The 12,019-nt window shown below is 39.0% G+C and overlaps 1 non-coding gene across 1 annotated transcript; it reads left to right on the top strand.

The window, feature by feature from the left end:
- The first annotated feature begins 10,580 nt into the window (after positions 1 to 10,580).
- LOC114625299 lies at positions 10,581 to 10,642 on the top strand. Its single transcript, XR_003712052.1, has one exon. It is a non-coding gene; the product is annotated as a U7 small nuclear RNA (small nuclear RNA).
- Positions 10,643 to 12,019: the final 1,377 nt, after the last annotated feature.

Genomic DNA, 12,019 nt, shown 5'->3' with positions numbered 1-12,019 from the left:
CATGGGCCTCTTCAACAATACTTTGTCCTTGAGGATTATACAAAATCCCCATAATAAATTGTTGACAAAAAGTCTCCACTGCTCAACTACAATTGGCAGACCCATTATCTGTTTTTTATTAGATATTGTATTTATTTACCTTTCAATGTTATCCCCTCTTCCATTCCCCCTCAAAACCCCTTATCCCATCCTCTTCCTCCTACTTCTATGAGGGTGGTCCCCCACCCTCACCCATTCCCACATCCCTGCTCTCAAATTCCCCAACACTAGAGCATCCAAACTTTCATGGACTAAGGCCCTCCTCTTCCACTGATGCCTGACAAGGTCATCCTCAACTACCTATACAGGTGGAGCAATGAGTCCCTCCCTTTGTGTTCCCAGGTTGGAGGTTTAGATCCTGGGAGATCTGGTTGAATATTTTGATACTCCTTCTAAGAAGGACCAAAACACCCACACTTTGGTCTTCCTTCTTCTTGAACTTCATGTGGTCTATGCATTGTATCTTAGATACTGTGAGCTTTTGGGCTAATATCCACTCATCAGTGAGTGCATACCATGTGTGTTCTTTTGTGATTGGATTACCTCACTCAGGATGATATTTTCCAGTTCCATCCATTTGCCTAAGAATTTGGTGAACTCATTGTTTTTAATAGCTGAGTAGTATTCAACTGTGTAAATGTACCACATTTTTTTTTATCCATTACTCTGTTTAAGGACATCTGGGTCCTTTACAGCTTCTGGCTATTATAAATAAGGCTACTGTGAACATAGTGGAGCATGTGTCCCTGTTGTATGTTGGAGCATCTTTTGAGTATATGCCCAGGAGTGGTATAGCTGGGACCTCAGGTAACATTATGTTCAATTTTCTGAGAAACTGCCAGACTGCTTTCCATAATGGTTGTACCAGCTTACAATCCCACCAACAATGGAGTAGTGTTCCTCTTTCTCCACATCCTTGACAGCATCTGCTGTCACCTGAAATTTTGATCTTAGCCATTCTGACTGGTGTGAGGTGGAATCTCAGGGTTGTTTTGATTTGCATTTCCCTGATGACTAAGGATGTTGAACATTTCTTTAGGTGCTTCTCAGCCACTCAAGTTTCCTCAGTTGAGAATTCTTTGTTTAGTACTGTATCCCATTTTTTAATAGGGTTATTCAATTATCTAGAGTCTAATTTCTTCAGTTCTTTGTATACTTTGGATATTAGCCCTCTATCAGATGTAGGATTGGTAAAGATCTTTTCCCAATCTGTTGGTTGCCGCTTTGTCCTATTGATGGTGGCCTTTGCTTTACAGAAGCTTTGCAGTTTTATGAAGTCCCATTTGTCAATTCTTGATCTTAGAGCATAAGCCATTGGTGTTCTGTTCACAAACTTTTCCCCTGTGCCATGTGTTCGAGGCTTTTCCCCATTTTCTTTTCTATTAGTTTCAGTGTATCTGGTTTTATGTGGAGGTCCTTGATCCACTTGGACTTGAGCTTTGTACAAGGAGATAAGAATGGATCAATTTGCATTCTTCTGCATTCTGACCTCCAGTTACCAGCACTATTTGTTGAAAATGCTATATCTTTTCCACTGAATGGTTTTAGCTCTTTTGTCAAAGATCAAGTGACCTTAGGTGTGTGGGTTCATTTCTGGGTCTTCAATTCTATTCCGTTGATCTTCCTGCCTGTCTCTGTACCAATATCATGCAGTTTTTATCACTATTGCTTTGTAGTACAGCTTAAAGTCAGGGATGGTGATGCCCCCAGAAGTTCTTTTATTGTTGAGAATAGTTTTTGCTATCATGGGATGTTTATTATTCCAAATGAATTTGAGAATTGAAGAGCATGTCTTCTTATATCACAACACTATTCTTCTACAAGGCACTCTGTACATCATAACAATTCTGTTCACTGGAGCAGTTCAAGAATCTGTTGTTTTGGCACTAGAAATTCTGGCATGGTTTAAACATGGAATGCTCCCCAGAAACTAGCCCATAATTCTACCTGGAGGTAAGGAGGGGAATGTCTAAGGGATGAGGCTAGTTGGAAGAAATTTGATAATGGGGACAGTTTCTTGAAGGAACAGAGGACCCAGCCCTTACACTCTCCATTTGCTTCCTGATCACCATAAATTGAGCAATTTTGTGCTACCCTCCATGCTGCTCTGCCTGAAACAATGAAGTCAGATGACCACAAACTGAGGCCTCTAAATCCAGGAGCCCAAACAATCCTTTCCTCTCTGTAAATTGACTTGCCTTTGTTAAATACTATGGCAACAATTGGCTTTAATGTTCATCCTCAGTTGGTTCCCAATGCCCCTGGGCAGAAAAATTTTGAAATCTTCACCATTTCAGAATAATGAGGACCATTAGCTTACTGTTGCGTCACCCTGCTCACACATCTGTATCCTATACGAGTCCCCCAATGCAGCTCCAGTGACCTGTAATTCTCAGGCACAAGCACCTGTACAAGTCACTTCTTCTCTCATAGCTTCAGTTTACTCAATTCCATAGTGAGAGGATCAGACAGAAGAGTCTGTTTAAGGTTCCAAATTCTGTAAAATTCTGATCGGTAGCAATAATTCCTAGGGGCTCCCAATAAGCCTGGTCCATTTTACCATGGAACTTTAACAGACCTTGAGGTCCATTATTCTAAGGAATATTATAATAGAAACAAACACACTTCAGAGTGAGGAGGGAGAGACTTGAAGCCATATTCCAAATTCACTTTATCATGAAATCATATCCTTTAATCATAGAATAGCTTTATAAGGAACTGATTGAAAAATGTTGAACTTCTGACCATCTAGTCAATGACTTGACACAATCAAGAGAGAATACAAAATAAAGAATGAAGAAACTATGGAACACTCTTGTAGCCTAAAGAATGACTGTAATCTCCTTGTTAATAGTAGAAATGGGCAAGTAAATTCCAGAACCTTTAGGTTGACAATTGGAGATATGAAACCCATCAACGGATTAGTCTATCGATTTGGTCTAAAGCCTTTGTGATCCAGAAACTGTCTCTAGAAACAGTACACACTAAGAGGAATGTTGTACTAAGTTCGTGGGTGTTCCTCAATCTAATCAATCAAGGCAATAATCTTGACTAACCACTACAAACCACACCCAGCCCCAGAGTTCCTGGAAGCTTAAGGGAGAGGATACTTTATATTTCTACCATCTAGTTATTTACAGATTATTCCAAGGGCACCTGGGAGTCACTCAAGCCTGTAGAATTCACCCTCTTGGGTGGTAGTACCCATGAGCCCTAAGCATTATTCTTACCCTCTTCTAAGCCCTAGAGGCAAAAATCATGTGACGCTTGTACAGTAATGAACCCCTAAATTTTTTAAATCACCTAGATAAGAGCATCCAGTAAATACTTATCAAATGAAGGAAGGTATGTGCATAAGCCTCACAAGCCATTATTACCTGCATTAGTCAGGATTCTCTAGAGTAACAGAACTTATAGAATGAAAAAAATTTAATGTATTAATTTTTATACATCTTTATATTTTAATATGTTAATATGTAGAAATATTTAATATATTGTCACATTGGTCAATTATTTACTTATATATTAAAGTAAATATAACATACTTTGCTGTCAGTAAGAGCATGGTATTCATAGAAAACAAAAGAATGACTTACAGGCTGTGGTCTAGCTAATCCAACAATGCCTGGCTATGAATGGAAAGTCCAATAATCCAGTAGTTGCTCAGTCTATGAGACTAGATATCTCAACTTGCTTGGTCTTCAGCATATACTGGAATCCTGAAGAAGCACGCTCTAACTCCAGTGATGGAACAGACTTGCTAGCAAGGCAAGAATAAGCCAGCAAAGAACAAAACTTTCCTTTTCCATGTCCTTATATAGCTTCCCAGCAGAAGGCATGGCCCAGATTGAATCTGGATTAAAGATCTGGATTAAATGTGTCTTCCCACCTCAAAAATCTGTTTCTGATTTCTCACTTTAAATTAGGCAGAAACCCTTCATAGGTATATCCTCTATTTTTGAATTTTAGTTAATTTTAGATGTAGTCAAATTGATAATAAAAAATAGCCATTACATTACCTTCCAGTCCCTGCTTCCTAAAGTGGTCTGTTCTCAGGAACAATGTCTGCAAGTTTTGATGCTGAATAGACAGTTCTTTCTTTTTATCCCAGGATCAGAAAAGCCTTCCTCACTGTAAGCAGGAAATGTAGGATGGGTGGATGGAAGGGAGGGAAGGAGTAAGGACAGAAAGGAAGAAAGAAGTGGGTGAGAGAGGGAGGAAGGAGGGGAAGAAAGATTGAAGAATAAAACAATGAGAGATTGATATGGAAATAAGATGGGACCTATAAGAATAGAAGGCAGAAAGTCCCATGGGTCTTATAGATGTCCTGAAGTGGATGGGTGGGATAGAAGGTTTGAATACTGTCTTCTTCCATAGAATTTATCGAGTAGTTTAGCACGTACCTCTGGTATCCATCTTCCTTCAAATTCCTTTATTATGAACCATTGTATGTATATTCACGCAAATTATTGTGACACGTCTGCACACCTCTGTGGTAGTGCACATGAATAAAAGTCTTCCCTGTGTAATCATTGAGTATACCTTTGGAGTGCTGAAAAATTTCTGACTCTGGAACAATACAGGACTGATTCTTCAACAAGACTTTGGCTGTGGTGAGGTGGGGGTGGTAGAGAACCAAGTGAAATTGGGTCCTGTGGATAAGTGGAGTGACCTGTCCTCTAGCCTCCTTTGTTTTCTCTCATTCCACCCCCAACTCTACTCTCCTGAGGCCTTCTACTCTTTGAACTTTGGAAAATGAGTACATACATATAGACAACATTGGGAAAAAAAACAGTATTGGAAGCAGAAAGATAAACAGGGGAGACAGAATGGAAAGACAGGATGAGAGAACACTGTCTGCTCTCACATGTGCATCTCAGGGTGGGGTTTAGATGTCTGCTGTTCACAGCTCATGGAGCATGCTCACCCATGCCCACTCTCAAATGCTAAGTAGAACAGGGGGGGTCATAGAAGAGTGAGAGTGCAAAATAGCCTGACAAATGTATGTATAGAGCCACCTCTGCTCATCTGTCTTTTAGTGACAGCAAGCTGTGTTACTAAGACTCCGTTCCAATGCCACAGCTCACAGCTTTCAAAGAAGCTGCAAATTCTCTTCATCAGTCCTAAGTAAGCAAATCCTTGTGTTGTCTTTGTGAAGCATGGACTAAGACATAAATGTGTAAGTAGTATCTCTATTAGTATGAGTAGCAGTTGGCAAAGCTTTACCGTAACACTGGAAATCACAAACAGAATTGTGCATTGTCTTCCTCCAATGTGAGCAACAGAGAATCATACATAATGTAAAAGGGAAGATTGCAGCTGGTAGCCTCAGGCTGGATCACAGGAGATGATTTCAACTCATTTTTATGATCATGAAGAACTAGGTCTTAATCAGGCCACCAAAGTAAACACTAGCCCTCAGCCCTGGAAGTGTGCAGAATCACACTATATAACGGTAAATAATGAGCTCTCTCTTAGGTCCCAAATCTGGGCTTTTTATTTATGTTCTGTGAATATTTTTAGAGTCTAGAAGGAATGCATGCAATGGAAAACACATAAAGCAGGTGTCACCTGACTAGATGGGAAGCTGCTGGAGAGTCTAAGAGCATGCAGCTGGGCTGGCTAGGGTAATGGCTGCTCATCCAGGGATGCTATCCTAGATATGCCAGCTCTTAATCTCAAAACTGTTCAAACTCAGGAAAGACAGTCTGCCTAAAGCAACAGTTAGTCATGGTTTCAGTCATCTGGTGATACAGTGTCATCAATATGTTAGGCAAAAGGAGCATGGGGAGAGCCCACCGAGCTTCCGATTTAAGCCTACTGTTGTTCTCCATCACCTGACTGTGCTCAGCCATAATCTTGTGGGGTTATTTTTTTTCAACTATATTGAGGCAGAAGTCAATGAACACATAATTCACAACATATATTTATATACACAAGTTTGGTATATATATATTGGTCTAGGGAGATGGCTCAGTCTATGAAGTGTGTTCTGTGAAAGCATGATCAAATTCCAGCACCAGTGTAAACACTTGGCATGACAGCACATTTGGCATCTCTAATATTGGGAAGACAGAAACAGATGAATCCTTGAACTTGCTGGACAGCTAGTCCAGCCAGTGAGCTCCAAGTCCAGTGAGAGACTGCTTCAAGATGGACGATGGAGGGCAACTGAGGAAGACATTCAATATCATCAATCTCAGGCCTCCATATACATGTATATACACACACTCTCCCACCCTACTCCATCACAGCGTGTGTGTGTGTGTGTGTGTGTGTGTGTGTGTGTGTAACATGAAATTCACCAGCTTAACTCTTTTCAAGCAGACCTTTTCATGGTATTAAGACCACTCATATTATGTAGCCAACAGCACCATACATCTCCAAGTTGAAAATGTGCACATTAAACAACTCCCATATCTTTTCCCCTGAACTTCTGGGAATTGTTAATCTATTTCCTATCCCTACAAACTTGCATGTTCTAGAAAGATCATCTAAGTTAGTTACACAGTATTTATCTTCTGCATGATTGATTTCATTTAGCATCATGTCTTCAATTACACCATTCATCATGTCTTCAATGTCATCATTACATCATTCATGGCACAGTATATATTAGAACATCACTGTCTTGCATGAAAGAGACTCATATTTAAACTTCATACCAAGTATCATTAAATAATGTGTCAGAAACATCAAAATAGTGAACAATAAGAATCAATCTAATTAGTGGACAAGCTGGGCATGATGGTGCATGCCTATAATACCAGCTACCTGGGAAGTAAGAAAATTACAAGTTCAAGGTCCTGCCTGCACTACACAGTGAAAGCCTGACTTCAATTGTAAAATAAGTAAAAGAACACTATGGATATATCTGAAGAGTGGGATGCCTGTTTCATTGCCTTTCCAATTCCGAGGACTGTACATATCACTTAAACGCTAGCCCAGTCCCTTCATCTTCAAAGCCAGTGTCATTAACCCCAGTCCTTATATGGCCCATCTTTCTGGTTTTGTCTTTTCCATTTACCAAGATTGCAATGATGATATAAATTCATTTGAACTTTACCTCAAAGTCAAATGACTAGAAATTCATTCTGTCTAAAATTTAGATTCTAAAGCCTTAATTGTTATGTAACCTAGTGTATCCACAAGTTCTAAACATTCAGACATGGGCAACTTTAAAGGGCTAGGGTTTCACCTACCAGAACTATTGAAAAATAATTCTGGTAATTTGATTTTTACATTTAATAATTATAATTTAATAATTATAAAAATCTTTAATATATTGTCATATTGGTCAATTATGATGTAACTTAAGTTATAAGTAAACAGAGAACACTTTGCTGTCGGTAAGAGCATGGTATTTATAGGAAATCAAGGAAGATTTTCAATCAATGCTCATAATCTTATTGAAAACAATATAACAAAGGCAATAAAAACATAAAATGTTATTGTGTTTACAGGCTAAAATTCTATGGTAGAAATAGAATAGAAATTCAGGTCAATGAGAAAAGCGAAACATAAAAATTTCCAACATTTAGAAAAGATTGTGTATATACTTGTAGAAGATGGAAGAGTTTATCATCTCTTTATTTTTAGGTTCTACTAAAAGTATAATTATCAAGCTTACTTTAAAATCTTGATACAATTGAATGTCAATGACGAATGTTGGGCAGAAGGAGCCAGACCATGTGACCCATTTCTATTTGCAAAATGTTCCAAGGATGTTAGAACAACCTCTTTCCTTACTTAAGGAAAGAGAACAATCTCTTTCCTTACTAATAAAGCTCAAGAATAATGGCAGGTCATGCTGGTTGTGTAGCATCCTGGGATGGATGGCTGCTCATAACAGCCAGGGCTCCATTCTAGAAATAAAATGTCCTTCAGACCTTTGATTCATCATAAAGTTCAAGTGAGATGCCCCTACAGGTCCCTGAGATGTAGGGCAAGTTGTACATGGATAGATGAGGTAGCTTTAATCCACCTGGTAGTTTCCCTGACTCTTAGGAACCAGCAAACAAATTCATAGTTTCTGCTGTCCCTTCCTGCTTCTCTGTTAAACAGAAAGAATATTTCATATAATTTGTTGTGTGAGGAGGTTTGAATCCTCAAAACACTCAAACAAATTGGTAACTATGATAATCTTGTCAATTGATGGGATTTAAAGCCACTCTGAAAACAAATTTCCCAGCATCTCTGAAATGAATTGAAATAACAAAGTGAGGTGAGCCCCAGCACTCATGTCTCTCTGCTTCCTGACTGTGGATGCCATGTGATGCCATCATGCCTTCTCCATGATGGATGATTGTGCCTTTGAACATGTGATGAAATAAAACCAACCCTCCTTTCTTAAGTTGCTTTTGTCAGGTATTATGTGAAAGTGATGAGGAAAGGCACTGATCTGGGCACAGCACATTTATTTACAATATGAAATTCAAAACTAAGCTGATTAGTCATACAGAATTCCAGTTGGCAAATTGTCTTGATTCTGAGAGGGTTAAAGGGACTAGGAGGGGATACAGGAGGCTTCTCGGAGTCTGGTGACAGTTTGTCTATGTTGGTGGTTTTTTTCCAGCACACATTTTGTAAGAACTGATGGTTTGCACACTTCTGCTGTGTTTGCTTTTTCTATGTATAAGCTGTGATTTAATGTCATAGTATTTACAACTTCAGTATACCCTTTATGCATTATGGATATCTATGCTTATTTATCTTTCAGCTGTTCTTTGCTTTCTATCACTTATACTTTAACTACTTTAGAAAACTGGGAAAAAATTCCAACCAAACAATTCACAGAGGACATCAGATGAACAGTTATCAAACCCAAAACACTACATTTTCAGTGCTAACCAAGGAAATGCATACAAAGACAACATGTAAATCCTTTGCTCATCAAACTGGAAATGTTTGTGAAGATTGACAATGGTGAGAAAAAGGTCCTCCTGTATATCAGTGGAGGTTTATTTGGGGTGCAAAACAACTGATGAGCAGTTTGGTGCAATATTACCAAGCACTATATCTGAGAACAGTGGGCATCCTTCATGACAGTCTTCAGTGGCTAAATTGATATATCAACCCATGCACTTCTTGATTTCTTGTGAAGAAAACAAACTTTACTATTATTATTATCATCATCATTATTATTAATTTACTGCATTATAGATAACCCCTACTCAAACTCAGAAACACGAGGATTCCAACTGTAGCTAAATCTCTTCTAAGGAAATGCTCCACCTAAAACTAGAAAGCCAAGCATATTATATGTACTGTTTTTATTAGTTACTTTATTTTTTGCTATAACCAAATACTTGACAAGAAGAACTTAAGGAAAGATAGGTATATATAAGTTCACACTATGAGAAGGCAATCCATCAAGTCAGGGAAGGCTCAGCAACAAGAATCTGAGACAGCTAGTCACATTGTACCTGCAGTCAAGAAGCACAAAAAGGAGAATGCTTGTGCTTAGCTTACTTTTTCCAGTTTATTCAGCCTAGGACCTCAGTGATAGGTCAGTAGCACTCACAGTCAGGGTAGCCGCACCCTCCTCAGCTCCTCAGCATTTCAGCTCCTCAGCTAAATCTTTCTGGAAACATACTCGCAGATACCAAGTCCTGCATGGCCAGGGAAGGAATGGGTGTGACATGGTTCCTGCCTCTGGAGCAGGTCTAGCAGGGAATGGGCCTCCACAAGTGTTGACAGTTGCTGTAGGCATAAGGCTTGTTTGTATAATAATGTATATATTTTACTTATGTTTCTCCTTCAGGAGAGTGTCCTTTCTGCTAACTTTAATGACTCCATAACAATAAAAAAAAAACAGCACAATTCTGGGAAGCAAGAATGTGTCTCTATGATGCTGAGACCTTCAGGACAACTGTTAAGGCTGTGAGAAAGAACTCTGAAGACATGTGTTTTAGATTATATAAATCAGTGTAAGAGCTGTCCTTTATAGGCTTTCTTAACTGTGCAAATATAAGGATGGAATATAAATTGTATAAGAGGCTTCACAGACCTAAAAGAACAGAGGCAGCTGTACTAATGAGCCAGCTTTGTCAAAAAGATACCAATGAAGAAGATAAGGAGAATTACAGAATGGTGATCTCAGGACAAGGTCCTACCCAGCTAAGTGTGTTGTTTATGCTTTCAAAGACAGGCAGATTTCCAAGTTCAAGGTTATCCTGAGACTGAGAAAGTTTAAGTCCAGGTTTGGTGGGAGTGGTGACGTCAGAGTAGGATCCTATGCAGACAGCTTATTGTTTGTGTTTACAAAGGCAGGCAGATATCTGAATTCATTTGCTATGTTTAAAAAAATGTACTTATTTTTTTTCTAAGAATCAAGGGGCTACAGTCATAAAATACTGATTTGTGTGCTAATCAAAAGTGAACCTGGAGTATAGGATTGAATTAATATGTAAATAAAAGACTAACTTTGGTCTGCAAGAGAGACTTACCTAGAAAGAACTGCTTAGAAAGTGAAGTAGCTCATTTAGAAAATGTCTAGCAGCTTTTCTAACTTTAGTCAGAAAACCAAAAGCTACTTAGAGAGCTATTACAACTCTTTTAGAATTTCTCTAGCAGGTTTTCTGATTTTTGTTAAAAAACCAAAGAGCTATCTAAAGATCTATCTTGAGGAGAGTGCTGTCTCGAGCAGACTACAGGGCTGTCAGCTTGCATTCCGTCATTGACTTTGTGTTCTTTCTTCTGTTGCTTCCATACACCCATTCCTCATGACTTTATCCCGATCTAAGGCTAGCCCTTGGCACACAGACACAGATACATCCAGAATTATGTTTCTACATGAGTTTTAATTCAGTCAAATTGACAGTGATGATTAACCATCACACTATTGGTCAGAAACTTTATATTTCGGAATTACTTTAAAACTCAAAATGATTATTTTTAAAGATTTATTTATTGTTATTCTATGAGTGCTCCATCTACATGTACACCTACATGCCAGAAGAGGGCATCAGATCACATTCCAGATAGTTGTGAGCCACCATGTGGTTGCTGGGAATTGAACTCAGAACTCCTGGCAGAACAGCCAGTACCCTTAACCACTGAGCCATCTCGTCAGTCCCCAAAGTGACTATTTTTAAATACCAGCTTTTAAAATGTTCAATGGTGTGAGGGATAAGTGTGAAAAAGAAAAAAAAAGCACCATTTTAGAGCAAATTTTAAAGATAACAGTTTTAATATAAATCTTCCGAAATATAGTCTTTAATCAGTCCAAAAATAAAGAGGCTAGCTAGAATTCATAAGGTTTTCCCAGCTGTAAACTCTGAACTACAATAATAAGCAGCCTGGCGAGATATGCTTATTGGTACAGCATGATTGTGATGAGAGTAACCAACTGCCTTCTGATTAAATTTAAGGCATTCTCTACAGGGGGGAACGCATGCCTAGTACTATAAAACTGCCCAAGAACCTGTGGACAAGGGGTGATTGGCCCTAGGAGAGAAACTGCTAACATTACTTTAGACAAAGTATCAGCATGCCTTCTAAATACTTATTTTTATACTCATATAGTAGTGCAGCCTCAGATCTCATCAGAGAAGCTTCTTACTGCAATGCACAGTGGCTCCTACTGTGACTCGTTTGTGGTTAAAGAGCAGATGATAAGTGGCTGTCAGGTGCTCAGCCTTAAAATTGACAATATTACACATTCAAGGCTCAGTGCACATATGGAAGATGGGGTGGAAAGATTATATGGGAGCTAAAGAGTGAGGAGGATTCTGTGAAGCAGTCTCTTTGGACATAACATGGCCAGTGTACTTACAAACTGTCTGCCTGCACAAGTCCTGTGTTAGACCAAGCCAATCCCATTCCAGTATGCATGGAGGGGTTGCTCATGAGGGTCCTCCAAGCTGAGGAGCTATTGGTAGTTGATGACTGCTGGGAAAAGAGAATATTCTACTCTGAAGGGTTGTGGCCATGCTCTTCTGGATATCCTTACACGCATGTGCATACGGGAAGCACATGG

Source organism: Grammomys surdaster, unplaced genomic scaffold (genome assembly GCF_004785775.1).
Source record: "Grammomys surdaster isolate TR1022 unplaced genomic scaffold, NIH_TR_1.0 65, whole genome shotgun sequence".
Classification (NCBI taxonomy): domain Eukaryota; kingdom Metazoa; phylum Chordata; class Mammalia; order Rodentia; family Muridae; genus Grammomys; species Grammomys surdaster.
Note: the sequence above shows the minus strand (reverse complement) of the source record. Positions and strands in the feature narration are given on the sequence as shown.